Here is a 19,608-nt window from a genome sequence, read left to right as displayed (position 1 = left end):
AGAGAGATTCAAGACAACAAAGATTAAGGAACATGGACTGACAGAAAAAAAGACTGTTGAAATTGCATTGAATTTAAATTAACAACAGAAAAAAGGGAAAGTAGTAGAGTAGGAGACAAAAAGGGTAGTTATGCATTCATTTTATGTGGTGTGAGTCAATACTGTTACTTTGCTTACTAACTGGATAAGAGGAAAAGTAGAATTGACAGACTATAATATCATTTTATAAAACATGATAAATTTATTTCATAAGGAGGGAAAGGAGACTTCTAAGGAGAAAATGGGCATTAAGAGTCATTCCTACCAATATCTGGTTTGCAGTAAGCCTTCAGACCCAGGAAAGGGAATATACAGAAATGGGCTGCTGTACTTCAGAGCTTTGATTCCAGCAAAGCCACCAAAGCCCTCTACACATGGATCACCCCTCTACCTTGAGTGGGGGTAGGAGTGGATTAGATGGATCAAATAAATATTCATGGTCTAAAGTAAATAAGTAGAACAGAGGTGTCCTAGTTTTCCTGTGTTATCTTCACCTTTGTTAAAATGTGACTCCTCTAAGACTTTGGATATCCTTTGGATAATAAGATCAGAACACTCACAAGACTACAGAGTCATGTCAGCCAAGACTGATGCAAAAGATGACCCTGTAGTCAGCATGGATAAGAATAAGACATGTTAGCAAGTGTACTCATTAACATAGTTCCTCAAATTTCTGTTTGAGCACATTATTTTGTGGCAAAGGCAAAACCTCATGGGCACAGGACACAACTGACATCTGGGCAGCTCCAGCACAGTGACTCTACCCAGTAGCATGGCCATTCATAATGAGACACAGATACCATGGAGGACAATCTAGGTCATCTTTGTGAGGAAACTGGGGAACCCCCCAAGTTCACCGATGAACTGTGCAAGTGACATGCACTTGTGGGAGTGTAGGGACATTCCTCCGGCTTCTGAAAATGAAAAAATAGTTGAAAAACCTGTGCAAGAGAACCACTGAAGGAAGGGGGGAGAAAAACCCAAAACAAACCAAACAAACCACCTCTAAAGTTTTTCACTAGATTTCCCTGCAGGAGGAAATTATCAGATTGGCTATTAGCATGGGGCCCATTTCATCTAGAATTTATTTGCTAGGATGCATATTGAGGCTGCATTATTCCACCTCAGTATTTTTTGAGCTGTGGGTGTTCTGCATGATTAACAAAGACAAATATAATATTTTACCAAGGTTTATTCCATTCTAGGCAATTGGATTTAGTCCATAACAGAGAAAATCAAATACAGGATTAGGAAATGCCATTTTTTCTCAAATATAAGCTTGTCAACATATGGAATTTGTGTAGAAATATATTTAAATGGATATTTGTAGGGTGTTTGAACATGGAATGGTATTTTATTTTTTTTTGTCAAATATATTACTCCTCAGAGCAAGTAGCTAATAGAGTTGGCAGAAGACATGGAGTGCATAAGCAGTCATTGAACTGTGTAATAAAGGCACCTTAGTCTCTACCACACCTTTTCAATGTCACTTTATTTCAGGGTCTTTTAACCGCATTCAGAATTGCACTTCTTAATACTTGAACACTGACTCATGATATTTTTGAGAGGCATTGAAAGGGACAGGGCCTTTCAGAATGATGCCAGATGATTTTCACACAACTGGCATTGTCTATGATTGAAGTCAAATGTTTACCAAAACCAGAAACACACGCAGATTTAGAAAATAACATCATAAACATGTGCAGGACCTTGGTGTTCATAGTCTGCCTATGTATAGATTAGGAAATTTGTCTGATCAAGACATCACTGAACCCTAAAAGCATTTAAAATTTTTAAGTATCCTGGTTTTATGTTCAAGTGTATTGATTGCCTAAGACTCTGCTTCTGAGTATACCCAGATCTGCCTCATACACAGTCCTGATAAAGATACAAAGTTAAGATGTTCTTTTCTACTAATATCTCCCAAGCTTCCCAGAGCATTTATTGGACTGGCATCTGACGAAAGGCAAATGTGATAGAGCCATTTTTATATCCTACTGTGTGCCACGACCTAGCATTACTAAAGGACATGGGATACATCCATTCCTCCCCTTCTGTATGAACCCATTGCAACACACTAGTTAGTATGAAAATCTCAACAGTACCTGCTGTTGGGTGGAAACACTTTGCTTCTTGTTGAAATGGTTTATCTATTTAAAAAAAATTACAGTTCATGGGGTCGAATATGACTGCTTCTCTTTAAAGACAAAATGCTTTGCTAAAGACAACCACTCTAACCAGAAGACAGTTCTGCACATTGCTTCTGCAATCATTCAGCATTTCGTTCTGCACAGTGGCACAGTTTTCATACCAGTCAGGGATGGATTCTACCATTTATCCAGAGTTTGAGAACACCTTGTGCATCGTAGACTCTCCAAAGAGGAGATGAGAGCTGGGTTTAAATTTGATCAAGATTAAGAGGCTGGGAAACAAGATTAACCCCGCAGAATCTGTTCAAGTTTGCTCACAAAAAGGCTATGGAGTAAAAGGGATTGGAAAGAGGTGTGGGTAGCACCATCTGTTCCTGTTTTTAAAATTAAAAAGAGAGATTCCCTGCTGTAGGCATCAAGAAAAGGATGTGAGGGTCTACTTTACAGAGGTAATTCAAACCCCAACCTTATCTTATAATTTCCCATCATTCCAGCCAGAGTGACTCCCTGGTTGAGTGTGCTGAATTCAGCTTGGTGATGTCTGTGTCCCACCATGACACACGTACCTCTGCCAACACAAGGAAGAACCCTCTGCCATGGGAAGAGCTGCAGTGCCTCACAGATTTCTGCCTTGTTCAGCAGTGGACACTGTGACACTTGACATGGCCATGCCCTCTGCACCTTCTGGGATAACACTCAAAATATTTTCTTTGGGGGAGTGATTGACTGATGCTGTTCCCACGGAGAAACCTGCTGCACAGCACACAGGAGCCAGCCAAACACACTGAGTTGTAATTATAAGCAGCCCCCGCTGGAGCTCTGTGGGGAGTCTGTCTATTCCTCACTAAGTAAGGGGAGGCAGGAGGACTCACCTTTTCTCATTGAAGTGACACGGTTAGACATGTCCACCCATACCACTGGTTGCAGCACCAAGTCTTGATCAGGCAGTTAGGAATGGTTGTGATTTGTTTTTCAGGCATCCCCTTGTTGATGTAAACATCTGCTGCCCTCAGTTATGACAGCAGAGAAGTGGCTGTTACAAACCCCACCACGTAAATTGTCAACAGTTAGCTGCCTGTGCCTCTAACCAGTTGCAAAATAACAGCAAGAGCTGCAGCAGATTTCTTACTATCATTTGCCAACTACTGCTTGCTCTGCTGTACTGTTCCCATGTTTCCCTCTGCCCACTTCAAGAGGCTGAAGAGATAAACAGAACATTCTGCCCCCAAAGACAGCAGTGATAACACTAATTATTACACCCGAAATGTCGAAAAATGAAGGTTTTCATAGAGAGCTGCTGCATGCCATGTAAATTAGTTACTCAATATTCATCAATCCTGTTAGTTAACAAATACTCAGTGTTTCATTCGTTCCCTTGACAGCTGCTCCAGAGAAAAAATTTCCTTTGAGGCTGATACAATGAAGGTGGTGTTTCTGCTCATTCTGTATATGCTACCGAAGGGCTTAAAACCCTTTAAATTCCTATCAGCATAAGTCTGAAATCCCTGGCTTTTGTCTGAAGAGAGTGAAATACTACATAGAGAGGGTCAGGAATTGTTAACCTCTGCCATTAGCACTCCTTAGGTATCAGCAGTAAGCATGTTCCCCAGAAGTCAGAGCACATTTTACTGTATATCAAAGTGTCATTGTAAATTTTATTTAAGTTTCAGCTAATAAAAGAAACAAGCACACAGTTTCCAAGAGAGAGGAGAGGGAGCTTGACTTTCACACATGACACTCTACTACATTTTTAAACACAAGACAATCTGCTCCCTCTCCTGATATCTAAAGTACAACAAAAAGCATAAAATAGGGGTTAGTTTGAACTACTTGCACAATCTGATGTTAACTCTAAGATTTACATGATTGAGGTCCAATATTCTGTCTTACAAATGCATCATTTTTCAATACATTTTTAATTTTTTACTTCTAGGGCTTGAAGAAATAGATCAATTATTTTCTTTTCACTGCATTTTCCCCTTCAATAGCCTTCCTTTATTTTCTTTATAGTTTCTTGATAAGTAAAAGAAACTTTAACCTTATTAAGACCTTAAAAGCTTTGCATTTTTACAATAATACTTCCCTTTATCTGAAACAATATTCTATCTGCAGTCAAATGTTATTACTAGAAACATAGCTATGATGCATATCTTTCTGAGCTGAACTAATCATGAGAAACTGCCTTCATATATACCTTTAACCTGTTGGTATTCAGATCAGCAGCCCTGGAATGTATTGGTCTCAAAAGTAAACAAAATCATGAAGGTAGGCTTAGAAAATATATTCATTTTTCTATTCAAGAAAGTATCCTCCCAGTATTCTAGGCTACCTCTTTCATGTTCCAATCACCTATTTTAAATGACCATGTTCTGTATTTGGCTTCTTTCAAGGATATAGCATGAGAGAGAGAAGTTATGTATTTACTGAGAGTCAAGGAATTATAAATATATCAGACCTTTAGGTAACAGTATACAGCATAAGTGTTTCTGAAGTCAGTATGACTTTCAGTTGACTTGATGGCAACTGCACTGATGGTAACCCAAAAATCTCAGCCTTTAATAACCACTGATGCCACTACCAGAACTGAAGCTGTATATCTTCTTTTTACTATATGAGACAATAAATGTTTCAACCAGTTGATTTTCTCTATATCAATCTACAAGTAGATGACCCAGTTTATAAATTTATCTTCTCTCAACAGAATGAGGGTAGCTACTTATGCTCACTTACATGGCAGTCATTAGTTCAATTTGACTTAGCTAAATTTTTCTAAAGCCTGAATTAAAACTTAGACTATTAGATAAGTTATTAGATAAAATCACAATCACCCTTTTGCATGAAAGTGATCAAAGGGAAAAGAGAAGGGTGGAGAAAGGACAAGTAGACTGTTCACTGAAGGTGACCTGGGCATGTGCCAAAGACAAATATTTGAAGGTTTACAGGGAAAAAGTTAAATTCATGCAGGCTTTATGTGGAGCCAAATTTTTAAATTTTATACTACTGTTTCTGGAGATTCAGATGACATACCCCCTTTCTAAAATTAATGATCAATAAAAATATGGGGAAAATTGACAACACTATAGAGAGAAAGTTCTCTCTTCTAATGCTGTAGACTATGCCCACACAGCAAAATGGAGCTGTGATTGCAACGCTGTACAGTACTCTTATGTTAACTTTACTCTCAGTATTAAAACATAACAAAAACAAGCACTTAAGGACAGATTCCTTGAACTCTTGTACCAAAAGCTTAGATTTATGCCTCCAGTGTTAATGCCACATGCATTAGATAAAGTACAACAATTCTTCATAGACACAACTCCAGAGCCTCTGCAAAATAGAAACTGAACAGCACTAAGTTTGTGTAGTTTTTTGATGATGGCAGCAGACACAATGAAAAGGTGCAAGGAAGATGCTGGGAGTTAGCTCTTAGAAGATTTTCCACTTGTGTTCATACCATAAGTTCCAATTACACAGCCTGGGCAGTAGCACTTGGAAATGTTACTGTCCAGCCGGTGGTGCCCTCATTGGTGATGTGCTTCTGGTTTGTTTTTAGGTTATGATCAGACAGTTTTAGATGGCTAAAACTGAATTAAGATACGCAGTCAAAGGGGATAAGGTAATCATAAAAATAAGGAAATTTAGCACTAACATACAGGTATATCTAAAATTTTAGTAAGAACACAAACCCCAGTAGAAGTACCACTACTAATCCAAAATAGGAAACAAAGGGATGATCAAAATAGGTAAACTATACAGAGATGGGGACTGATGGACAGAGGTATAAGGAAGGTATATAAAAGTCACAAACAAAGCTTAGTGCTTAAGTGCGTGTCAGCGAAATTCAGAAAACCATGTGCAGCAAGCAGAATTCTTTGTCTCCCTTCATGGTGAATGCTTTGGAGTTTATATGTTGGTTGATAGTTATGTCACAAACTATGTGATGAAGTCATTACGAAGTAGAGGAGCTTACTGGGTACATGGATTAAAAGGGAGGTCACCTGCATGAATTGGAAACAAGAGGAACTCCAAAGGAAAGCAATAGGAAAAATTGGAGAGCTGGAAGTCTGTTGCCAAGGAACAATTGAAGGACTGATATTATTTTGTAAGAAGGCTGGTAGGGTGGCCTTGTAATTGTGTGAAAATATGAAAATGAGAATAAAGGCACAGAGGAAGGATAATACACTATTTTCCATGTGTACTGGGTTAGGACAGGCAGTACCAGGCTTACATTTCTAGCAAGTGAGTTTTAGATAAACGAGGACACTGGGGATATGGAGGTTGTGGTGTGTCCCCCAGGAGACTTCTAAAGAAGAGATGAGACAAAAAACTCATAGGAATACTTCCTCCTGGGAAGTACTGACACAGAGTTGAGGGCTGCCTGTGGAACAGGAACCTCAAGGTTTGCACTCTATACCAGTCACATAATTCAGATATACAAATTGGATGTAATCTAAAAATCAGGAGACTCCTGCTGTTAATATGTCCTTGAACAACTGCAAAGCTTCCATACAAACTTCCACAGAAGATGTTACATACAGCAAGATCCTCTTTTAACCACATTGTGAGCACTGGGTTAGTAGTCAGAGGAAACATTTTTGGCTCTGCAACACAACTGCTGTGTGCTCATGAAGAAGTCAGTTCGTCTATCGTTGTCTGTGTAACAAGGAATGTGCCATTTACCTCATTCACGCAAAATGTGGGAAAGGGTTATCAAACTTACATTTCTAAGTAGTCTGAGATCAATAGAGAGATGGCAAAACACACACACGAGGTGTCATTGTTCTGGACGTAAAAGCACCTGGCCAATGTTGGAAGACTAATCTTGGACTAATATGGACACAGCTGTGAGAATGGTTTGTACATAAAAATCAGAACTGTAGAATTTACAATATTAACACAACACTACATGTTGGTTTCCTGTGCTTAGAACTTTATTTTCATGAATATGCAAATTTCATTAACAACTATTCAGACCCTGGTATTTTGGGGGCGGGGAGGGGAGAGAAGGGAGGGAGAGAGGAGCATCACATGTGAGGCTTCCAGCTGCCCTGCAGTGCTCACAGAGATGAGATGAGGTCACTGATTATTTAAACAAGAAGAAAAGATGGAGGAAATACTGGATCAGCAGGTGATTAAAGGACATAACAAAAATCAGGATAACAGCACTTAGAACCATTGTACATGTGTCAATAGCAAATTGCACCTGCAGAGAAAAAGCCAAAACATTTATCCTAAATCAAACCCAACTGGAGAGAGGTTTGCATTAAACAATAAAATCTGTTCTTTTCAAAGGAGATTTTAAAACAATAACTTCACATGCAAATGAAGAAAGAGTCTCCTTCCTTGCCTGGTCAAGCTATTACTGTAAAGCTGCTCTCCTCAATTTTAGATGAAAATTCCTTTCATCTTTGTCCAGATTTCATCTGCAGTATATTTAACAGAATCAGACATTGAAAGTGACTCACTAACAATTAGGCCTGTGCTTCTGAACAGAGAACTCTTTGAATGTGCACGCAGCAAGGAATGTTACAACGATGGTCTTTCTTGTGAGATGGAATTTTAAAAATATATGTTTCTCTAAAGGAAAATGCAAGAAAATCACTCAGGTGGTAGAAAAAGATGTTTAAACTTCAACTATACAGAGGGAAGATAATGTTCTCTACAGAATGTCAAAAGAAGCATCATTGAAAAATTAGATTGGAACAGTGAATTACATGCAATGTAATTATATTAACAATGTTACAAAAATCCAGAAGCTTAACAGCTGTTTCATATCTGAGTGGTGGCAAACAGAGCCTCAGTAATCTCTGCCTGGGCCAGACAAATGCCAGACAAAATTCAAAGCTGCCTCAGATCTTTATATGGTAAATACATTAAAAAAAAATAAAAAAAATCCAGATCCATTTGGCCACTCTTCCCTACATGGTTAAATACACAGCAAGAAAGAATTGCTTGTGCCCTTTTTCTCATTCTCCCCCTCTCATGAACAAATCCGTCTCTGCTTGCACCCAGAGCACTATGCTGATGCCCACCACAGACACTTACAGTAAACAGGGACTGCTAGCAGTTAGCCTGGGATTTAAAGTAGCAGGGAGTGAAGAGCCAGCCTGTACCATCCTGACTAGGACAGCATTTTCCCCCCAAGCCAGTGCTGCTACAAGGATTACCTACATGATTACCCAGCCATACTGGGAGAAACCATGGCACAGCAGTGCCCCTGAATATTTACTGAACGTACTCAAAAGTTTACCATGCTGACAGTAAAGATTTGCTCAAACTTTCCAAATCTTCCACGGAAAAACCATCTCCCTCTAGCCTTGTGTTAGACTCAGTCAAGGGAATCACACGTTAAAGTATTTCAGTTCCTCAGCTTCCTAAGGAAAATACTTAGAGCTACCAGGCTGTCCAAATACCTGCCAATATGGGTGAATGAGAGCTAGAAATGTGGGAGCAGAGGTGGAGACCAGAACTTCCTGCCTTGAGTTCATGTGTGACAGAGGCAGAGCTTGCAAGGCAGCATGCTGCCAAACTCAAAGCTTGGAAAGGAAGATTCTCCAGTTCTCCCAAGGGAGCTTGATTCCCTAATTGACCCACTTCACCCATGCTCAGGAATCTGGATGATTACAGAAACCCAGAAATGATTACACAGAGCTCCCATGCTGAATTACTACAACTGCTCATGGAAGAGTTTTTTTAGTTACTGAGGTTACTGATTTGATCCTATGAATTTTTTTAATCCCAGGGAAAAATATAAGGCCCATGACTAATAAAATAGGATTCAGACTTATGATATTCTCTTTCCTTTGTGAATTTGATCTACACCTGCAGTCCAACCAAACATTTACTTATGTTTACAACTGTATTGAAAAAGCTTCTTTTTCTTTACTGATTTATATACATAAAATCCCTTGTTCTGCTTCTTTACTCCTCTAGTTTTCCCACTTCCTATCAGCGTAATCTATACCTTGTTCTTTGAGCTGAAAGCTCTTTGGTAAGAAAAGAGCTTGTTTTTCACAAATATATTTGGATGGCTAATAAAGAATTTTATTCCTTTTCTGTAGCTGTTGGTAAATACAGTGGCCAACTAAAATTTTCACTGTTTTTAGATTTGCCTTTGACTGATTTTTATGACTTGCAAAAGCAAGGTTAATCTTGATTAAATGGAGTATGTTCAAGTACAGATAAAATGCAATCAACTATGGCTGGCTAACTGATTAGGTGAGAAAAAATAGGGAGGGGAAAACCTGGCTCACTTTGAATCCTTTTCTTTTTATTAAGAATACTTTCAATACCATAAAAATACCTAACTTTTCAGAGAAATTAGAAATCCGAAAATAGAAGACAACCCCCTACTCAACATAAAACTCAGCCCAGACTTCTAGTAAACATGACAGGTGGTTAAAAGAAGCTCAAGTCTCAATTTTATGCACAGAACAAGTGTTCTTTAACAAAGTTTCCAATCCCTTATCCACAAAAACTGGCAACTCCCCTATCTCTTTGTGATGACAGCCTTGAGTTTATCTATAATTTACATAAATCAGGAACATTCATATTACTTTTTCCGAGGCATCATTCATTCCTTATCATACATTACTTGCCCTCCCATGCCCCAGCACAGGATGACAAAGACAGTCATTTGGAGGTCTAATGAAATAACTGTTCCTGCCCTCCTATCTCATCTTTCTCCTACTGCTTTGGAAAAGCTGCTCTCTCTCAAGCATGGTCCACAAAAACCATCACCTGCCCAAACAGAAATCAGAGGCCACCAGTGCCCACTGTAGTATCTGGTTAAGTCCAAACCATAGCAAGACAGAATGCTCCTTACTGCCAGGCAGCACAGCATTGAATCTCAGTCTGGAGATTCCTCACTCAGTAACCCCTGCATGCTACAGAATGATGTAATGTGATTTCATACATCAGGCAATGGCATAACTGAGATTAAAATATACAGTTTCCAGCTGGCTCTTGCATACGAGAAGAAACAATCACCCTGGATTGATGACTGGTTTTAGGGCAACCACTCCCACTCAAGTCTCTGAGGAATATTATGGGACAGTTTCTATACCATGTGAAATAAAACTGTTGTAACGCTATGAGTAAAAAGAAGTGTGGCTTTTGCAAAGTTAGAAGAGACTCATTCTATGCAGAAAAAGCACAGAATTTACTATGCACTTCAGCAACAAGCACATGTACTCAAGCAGGTCAGAGGCTCTCTTGTATAAGAAAAAAATACACCTACCACAAAGTTTTTCTATTAAATATATATATATATTTTTTAAAAAAAGTCTGCTCCAGCTTAGACAAATATCTGTGGTGTTTCCAGACAGAATGGCTGTCTTACATATTCACATTGTTCCAGAGACATTTTAGTGTCATTATTTATAAACATTTCTGAACAAATTTGCAAAGTGGTGAATAGGAGTAAATTATTAGTTTATCACCCAAAGCATCTTCATGACAAAAAGAAAATACCAGTCTTTCCCCTACTACTGTTTCAAGTGCTCTCAAGGTTTGCCTAGACACTGCAGAAAGTAATGTCTTCTGACGTCTCCATGCCTCTCAGGAAATCTGTTGTGCTAAAGACAAGAGGTGTTTTTTGTGATGAGCATTTTCAGTGTCAAATCACAAATACAGCCAGACAGTTGATGTGCAGCACTTTGAAAGCACATTTTTCCCACCTCTTAAAATATGCATTAATTAGTGATTATTAGTATAATTAATTAGATAATTAGACTACATTACCTACTATTATGATTTTAGACCATGGTTTGTAGCAACATTACATTTTTTTCTGGTTTATTCTTTTAATTACTCCTGGTACTGTTTCACAACTGGATGGTGTTCTTAGATGTTGCATTGAGTGAAGGGAACCGTAAACTGTGTTACTCCATGAGCAGCCCTCAGAGGAACCACCACTCAGAAAATACTCCTGTTCCCCCTGTAAAAGACTGTTAGAAGTAGAGAAGCTGCCTGGGGCACCAGAAATGAAAGCAGTTTCCTTGGCTCCAAACATCCTGCCAATCCCATTGGTTTGGATTGGGGTAGACATATCCAAGGGGACAGGGTGCTGTTTATTCCTCCTTTAAGTCTCTCTGGATACTTGCTTGTGAGCATCTCTGTGTTTCCCACCCCCTGAGCAGGATTTATTCATATGTTACATGGCTGTGCAGATTCAAGGAAGAAAGCTGACCCCTCCATCTAGCCTACATGGTTGAGCCAGGCACAAGACACATCAGCCCTAAATTAACTAGTTATTACTATTACGAAGAACTTACAATGTTCCCTTTTCCAAAGGGAATACTGGCAGCGCGAACTGTATCATGAGTCATGTTTGTAGAGTGCCTGGTATAACAGTACAACAGTGAGTCACATCTTCTGGGAGCTCTCCTGGTAAGAAACAGAACAATAGCATCAGACACGGGAGTGAGGCTTACAAGGCACAGACTGCATCAGGTTCTAGTGCCTGCTGTTTGGGCTACATTTCTTTGATATAAATTTTCTTCACGCAGTTTACAGGCCACATCTAAAATGAGATTCCCATTTCACAGCTAAAAAAAATTTCTAGATTCTTTCCTGAATCTCTTAAAAACGATTACATGCGTACTTCTGAAATATCCACAGGTCCAGGACAGAAAAGTAAAGGCATCCCAAAATTTGACTTGCTTCTATCCCACAGCACCAGTAAAGGTGAATAGTACACAAAACAACGTGTAACTTTACTGTTCTAGATTTGCATACGTTTCTCTACCTGGTCAAAAACTCATCATGAGCCTGACTTTTTTCTTTTTTAAAATATTCTTGTCTGTATGTGCATTTTATAAGTAATGTAAATTAGGCAGACAGGTGACCTTGAGCCAAGTTCCTCAGAGAGAAGCTGTGGCAGTGGTATATATGAAGAAAAATCGTTCTCGGTCTATGAGAAGGTACCAATGACTTACGAGAAAATGAAGCATTTCAAGCAACTGTGAATGGGACCAGTGATTGGTCCAGTAGGCTCCAGCTAATCCAGTTGCTGACTACCAATAACAAGAATTCATAGAAATACCAAAAAACTTATCATCACTAAAAGCAAATGACCTGTGGAAACAGAAATATTAATCAATAAGACTGATTCCAAAATAGAAGCCACTGGTTTTTATGTGGGCTCTCTCTCATCTTTCTGCCCATTTGAGTTCCTGATAAATTAAATCTGTGACCACAAAAAATGTGTCTCATACCTGAAGTGTGCAGAAGTGTCCCAGAGCTCTCCTGAATATAGCTGCTCTTTCAAAGTCCCTGAAGAGAAAAAAAAAAAAAGACCAAAAAAAACCAACAACAGAGAAAAAAGAAACCTCTAAAAACTAACTGGAGTGTGATTCTGTGAAAAGCTTGAGCAGTAAGGCTCAAGGCACCCCACGCAGTCTCTGATGGGAAGAGGTTAAAGAGGTGTCTTTTTATACGACTTCTTCAACAGTCCTTTCTTCAGCAGGCAAGGGTGGTCAGCACCATCATTAGGAAGTTATAAGACAGCAAAGCAACATCCCAAGCCATTTCAAGTATTTTCCAAACCATACCACAAAGTCAGCATGGGACCAGCTTCAATCCAAAATTCATTGTCTTGTAGTTATGCCACCGGCCATTTAGATAGCATTTTCAGAACAGTAAGTTGACTTGCTTGATCCTATCCACTAGTGCTATGGGGTCAGATAAGAGTCCAAGATCTAGACCAAATGTAACAACTGGGCTAACAGCAGCCAAGGACTGTTCCAGGGCACTATGTTAGATTTCCTGGCTTTTAACCAAGAACATCTTAGTCAACGCAGTTAGAGAAACTCAGTATTTTCCATCTGGGAGAACCCAGTTCTCCCTGACAGCTCTTATTCATGTTTGCAATATTGATAATACATCACTTACTTGTACCATGACATCCCAACGGTGGTCACTTAAATCACTATTAGATGTCATGGAAATTATTTCTCTCTGAATGGGGCACTGACATTTCCTTGTTAAAGACTCTTACCCTTAGGGGAGTTTCTATTACCAGAGCTATTAACAGTGATCTGGATCTAAATACTGTGCTGTGTTATCTGTATCCAGATGGCATAAAAATGGAAATCTCTACAAGATTCAGTCTTGACCTTTGGATGAAAACCATTCTTTCCCTAGTTACTGCCTGAGGTACTCCAAGGTGTTTCTCTTCAAGCATAAAAGCAAAATGGTGACTTATGATTAACATGAGAGAAAAATACTTTGCACACGACTTTATTACAGGGTAAGTCTATTTCTATGCCATTATTCTAATAAATCACGATAGTTACTACCTACTCATCCTTTCATGGCTTACACAAAGCTGGGTGTTACTCCTGCACTCCTGTTTGATTCTTCTCTTCCTAACTTTTTTTTTTATATTTATATATATATATATATAAGTGCTTAATGCATATTTCATACAACACATTCTATACATTCTACAGTTCTAAAGTGCGTATGCTGTAGTAAATTGTGATTAAAATATTTTATCCTTGATTTAGAGGTAAAGCTTCTTTTGCATATTTAGAACAATTTGCTAGGGAGGTAAAACTCATCCTTCTTTGAATGACAGCACAAAGCGTATGTGTCACTTCATCCTGACTTCAATACTCTTTTTGAGGGCTAACTAGCAGCATAGGTATTACAGCAGTTTTCTGCACAGGGTAAAACTGGCAAGGACCTCTTTTGAATGCAGGTATGCCTTTCTTGTAACCCCCAGTCTTGCTGTCTCAGGCTGTGCTTTAATTTCCCTGGTGGGCTGAGTTGCAAGTGAATTTGGCTTGAAGGAGTGACTAAGAGAATATAAATATGAATAAGGTTGTATTCTTTTGGTAAGTGGAGCCATCTGTTGCCACATCTAGAAAAATACTTTTTGTATGGAAGTCTGTTGATGTTACAAAACACTCTCATCCATTTCTCTTGTGACATGCAATGCTATATATTTAATATATCTATTGTCCAGATTGAATTTGGAGAGGGGGATAGGATTCTTTTTTGAGGGTAGAGGGGCATACTCACATATTGCTGCACATCATGAGTTTGTTCCAGCTCCCACTGAAATTTCTACAAGTCTTTTCATAGGTTCCAACAGCTGTACTTCAGTCTAAATTAGGGTTCAAAATTTTACTCCATTACAAGGAAAGCTTTTATCAAATGTATTCAATAGGAGTTTGCCTTGCAAGAAGAAAACGAGGCCACTCTCATGTTGATGTTGCCACTGTTGTAGCTATATCAAAGTTATGCATATGTCATTAGTCTCATCTGCATGCACTATACAAGACTTGTTATGCACCTCTGTACAATAGAGTCAATAAAAGTCTGAAGCTCTTGCTCAAGATAAGTCTTCTAAAAGTTTCAATGCATTTTTTTGGAGAGGGATAAGATAATCACTTGCTTTTTGCAATTTATCCTTAGCAAAATAATGAATATGCGAAAAAAAAAAATCCCACAGCCTGTTTTTAATAGTTAAATATTTAATTGTGCCTTTTTGGATAAAATGTACATGATGTAATATTTTGTTGGAAGGCATAGACCTGGAGATAGAGCTCATCTAACTAAAGAAAAGTGACATATACTGCAGATATTTTGGACAAGTAACTGTACATGAAGTCTTAAGAACAAGGACTATGTGATTAAATCAATTCCTGTTTTTGTTTCTTTTGCAGCCATTACAAGTCTCCATTTTCTAAAGGAAATTCAAATGTACAAAAATCTGACCTGTTATATTTGAACTAATTCCACAGTTCATGCTTGATGTTTTCTATCCATTTTATTCATTTAGGTTCAAACCAACTAGAACTCAGTTAATTTTCCCAGTAGCGAATTTCCTAAATATCATCCATTTTATTTCATCAGGACCATATTACTGTGATTATCTAGTGTTAAAAAAAAAATTTTGATTAATCATTGGAGATAAGAAAAACAAATTCAAATGTAAGTTGTTTTCTGACAACCTTTCATTTTATTGAAGAGAAGCATGTGAAGACAATTAAATGTATTTAGGCCATTTATCTAGTTAATGTGATTTTCAAAGATCACTTGGTGTAAGTGATAATGCATAGTCAATATAGCCTGCAAGAGCCAGTTGAAGCTCTATACAACACAGTCTAGGAGGTCACAGGGATACGCAAGAGTTCATTTGATTTGATTTAGCTTTTAATGATGTACATCAGTACATCAGCACAGTTATCTTGAAGCCAACTTCACCTGAAAATGTTGTTTTCAGAGCACAGAAAATAACATCAATACCTTCTGTTAGATTCAGCAGTTGCTGTGTTTAAGTAAAATTTGGTTTAATTAGAAAGTTGGATAAGAAATTGAAAGAAGCCACATCCTTACTAGGAATGATGTGTAATATTTAGTACACAGCTTTTCAAAAACCTAAATGCAACAGAGTTTGAAAAAATTGAAAGAATTTCTTGTCTCCTCTTTTAGAAATAGGGGAAGATAGTACTAAGAGAACTTATGCCAACTCTTCAAATCCTGTATGAAGAGTTAATAAAAAATCTGGAAATTTACTATCAAACTGTGTTATCTACTAAGTGATTCTTGGAAGAGCTAGTCAATTCTTCCCAGAAGGGCTACAGTTTTGCAATGGGTTACTTAGCTGACCTATTTAAACACATCAGCCTTGTTCCTTTCCTCTTCTTTATTTTCATGGCACAATTTTAGAGCCTCACCCTCCCTTGCTGGTCAAAAAAAGTGCCTCTTGTGAAGCCAAATTTTTGGTAGAACAGAAATTTGTCAGAAATTAAGCACTCGCCAAGTTAAAAATCCAGACAACACATTCTTCTGGACCATATTAAATAAAGACATTTGCCAAAAAGGTGGAGTAGACTAATTAATGTAGTGTCAAGCTCATTAATGTTGGACTAGTGCTGGAGATGGATATTGTCATGTTCAACCTCGTATTAGCAGCATCCATAAATTATTAAATTAATAGACAGATGGTAACAATGGGCATATGTCCTCATTTAATTAATTGATGAGAAGGAACTCAACTTATGATCATCGCATGTCTATACATTTAATAATTTATAGAATAATAATTTATCGATTCCCCACTATTTCTACAGGAGATAGAACTCTATTTCAATAACCATCCATTCTTGTCGGAAGCTGTTATTACCAGGCACTCTGGTGGCTGTACATGAACTAATTGTGAGATGGACTTATCTTTCTGCAACTCCATTCTAAATGTTGGGACTGGAAAGCATTGGGGAAAAAAAAAAAAAAGCAGAGAACCCTAAAAAAACCCCCACAACCAAAAACCAACCTGCCATAAAAACTCCTCAGTATTGAAATGGCCTTACAGCAGAACAGTCACAAAACTGACCTCTAAAGAAATGAATGGATGAAGGGAGTAAACGGTGTTATGCTTCATTAGTTTGAACAGAACTCATTTGGCTCTTGTTGATTAATTGAGCTTTTCTAATTGAATAAAGTGCAGATTTTTTTAAAAAATATACTTTTGATAGGCATTATCAAAAGTGGAATAAAAGCTCTTTTCTAATTAAAAACATTCTTTTAATATTTGATCCTGTGGCTTACATTGCAATATATTTTGATGTGGCATCAAATACGCAAATTGTGAAATACTCAGTGCAATTATTCACATATAATAGCAATTTTCCTACTTCTGAATTTTATTATTCAAGTTATGATAGGCTGTCTGAAGAAAAATGACATTTCTCTTGTCTTTAACTTCATAGAGCAGTCGGAAAAGCTAGGTAAAATTTACAATGTTTTTGATTTCATTATACATTTCGCCTGAACTATTTTTGGCTGTATAAAGTGATAAGATTTTGCTGGTTGCCAGCTTCGGGCTACTTGTGTGAATCTGTAGGGACAAGATAGGCTGGAGAAGTGAATGAAAAAGTTGGTTTTCTGTCCACAGACACAGTACTTCCAGAAATAATATTCACAGCAGGTGTCTGAAGTCAAGTTTCCTCAGAAAAAGGATCCAGAATAAGACTGAAACTTTCAAAAAAGACAATATTGTTCCTCCAAAAAAAGGAGGAAGGATGGATTTGTGCCATGTAATATTTGGGGGGGCAGGTATAGGACTAACAAAGGAAGAAAAGCATGGCACGGCTAAGGGATGCTGTGCAAGACATAATAGTTTAGACTGACTCTTGCTATTAACCACCTTGAGGTGGTTAATGAAAACTTCAGTGGATTTTACAGTTAATTAGGGTCCTGATCTAAGTAATTTGGAGTGTTCTATTAACAGGCAGGTGTTAAGCAATGTTAAGGCCAGTCAGAAAGCAGCCAGTGATGGTAGAAGAAGCCTTACTATACTTCTCTTCACTACAACTAATTTCTGAACAACAAATGCTGCTCAGCTGAAGTAACTACAGAAAAATCCACAAACAGAGCAGTTAAAAGCTCAACAGTAGAACCAAAACTCTCCAGAAGCCTGGAAAGTAAGTGAAAAAGACTTAAACGCTGCTTCTCTCTTTGTCTGCAAGCAGTGAGTGAAAACAGAAAAGAAAAAGGAGTGGTGTTTTTTCTGACAATAGTTGCCTCAGAAGCTTTTGATGATTTTAATAGTTTTCAGTTAACTTGGCAGAAAAAGCTGTATTGAAACTGTATTGCAGAAATTTGAGCTGCATTCCATGTAGGAGGAAAGGTGAGAGACACATGCTTTTAAATGAAAAATACAGAACCTACAGAACCCTATCTTACAGTTTTGGGGGTTTTAACAGAGTTTTTTGTAAGAAACTCAGCCACTGTTGGGATGGATCTGGGATAAAACCCCTATGCTGGAAGACCCAGAATCATGTTTTGACATAGCCAAGTGAAATTAGGTTTGTAGTAACAGTAATTTAAAGAGAAACGAAGTTTCTGTAAGCCTATGAGTGGTGATCAGTGGCAAAAAAACCCAGAAGCCAAGGAAATATTACACATTTAGGAAAGAAAAAGCAAACATAAAAGCCCCTACCATAAAACTTCAACAAATAATAAAGCTTCAAAGAAGCAAAGAAAATGATTCAGCAGAAGATGAATAACCAGTAAGGGCGCTGTTAATTGCAAATCAAGAAAGGCTTCCAAGTCACATAGCAAATGAAAAAGTGTTCGTAAAAGCTATGGGTAAGAAGGAATAAGTATATAGAAGAGACACTAAAACAGGCTCCCTAGGGAAGTGGTCACAGCACTGTCAGAGTTCAAGAAGCATTTGGACAATGCTCTCAGGCACATTTTGTAACTCCTGGGGATGGTCCTGCGCAGGGCCAGGAGCTGGACTCGATGATCCTTGGGGGTCCCTTCCAACTCGGCATATTCTGTGATTTTGTGATTCTACTCTATGAATCAGTAGGTGAACAAAGCAGAAGGACATTGACACACCTTCCCACTCCCCTAGACAAAACCAGAAGCAAATATATCCAATATTTGGCCAAATAATATTATGTCTTTGATCTCAGCAGGGAAGTTAAGTATTGTCAGGAAGGTACCCAAAACACGAAAATTTTAAGGTCCTATTTTTCATAACTGGATAGCTCTCTGCAGAACAGAGGACAGAGATGGAAATGTCCAGCTTTCCAGGTCACTAGGAGAATTCATTTATATTGAAAGTCACAAATAAGGGGCAAAGAAAAGTAATTAAAATTTTGATCACAGTGACTTGACAGTTTCCCCCTTTGACTACAATGTTAGTGCCTTTTACTTACTAGGTTTCATTATTTTAAGAGGCAGCTAACTTTTATTGAAATGTATACTGAAGAAAATATCCTGACTTTAGAAGGATATGAAATTAATTTGCAAGGATCCTGTGTTAAGCAAAAGATCACTAACCCTGGTAGCACCAGGGGAAAAAAAACAGCAAAGGAAACTGAAGGAAAAAAATGAACAAAGTAGGTGTAGATTTGCTATTAGTGTTGATTGATTAAAAAAACCAACACCCACCCACTCCAATTACTCCCAACTCCTCCATCCTCATAGAAAAAAACCCAGCAAAACTAAGTAATAGACAAAAAGAAAAAAATGCTCAACCAGCTACCTAAATAAAAAGTTCAAGTTTCCCTGGAGTAATATTGTCCCCCTCTGCAAAGAGGTAGGTTCTACAGATAAAAAATAATTGTGCATCTGAAATCCACTTTCACTATTATTGCTACAACTTATGTCCATAATGTCTGACCACAGCACACAGTTTAATGGGCATGAATTTACACAGAAGGAAGGTTTAAACATGTTACCACAGCTATCCACTATTGCCCATCTGAAGTATTGACAGAAAACAGTTTCAATTGTATGAATTTTGCAAAAAGGCCGCAGAAGGCAAACTCTGCTGTATATTTAGGTCACACAATTGCAGAGAGATAATAAAGTGCAGTTTGGCCTCTGCTGACACTTTCTTCCCCAAAACAGCTTCTGTTAGATGTTCACATCAGAGTCCCTAAAGACTTGAAGC

General features: G+C 38.0%; 1 long non-coding RNA gene across 1 annotated transcript in view; it reads right to left on the bottom strand.

The window, feature by feature from the left end:
* Window positions 1–12,429, bottom strand: part of LOC127468164 (uncharacterized) — a 98,401-nt gene extending 85,972 nt beyond the window's left edge. Inside the window, exon 1 of the long non-coding RNA XR_007903427.1 lies at window positions 12,407–12,429. This is a non-coding gene — a long non-coding RNA (uncharacterized LOC127468164). The remainder of the gene's footprint in view (window positions 1–12,406) is intronic.
* Between the last annotated feature and the right edge of the window lie 7,179 nt (window positions 12,430–19,608).

This window comes from Manacus candei, unplaced genomic scaffold (assembly GCF_025592945.1).
Source record: "Manacus candei isolate 608988 ecotype Guabito, Panama unplaced genomic scaffold, ASM2559294v1 h1tg000014l, whole genome shotgun sequence".
NCBI classification, from domain to species: domain Eukaryota; kingdom Metazoa; phylum Chordata; class Aves; order Passeriformes; family Pipridae; genus Manacus; species Manacus candei.
The sequence above is the reverse complement of the archived record's forward strand: the minus strand, read 5'-3'. Positions and strand labels throughout refer to the sequence as shown.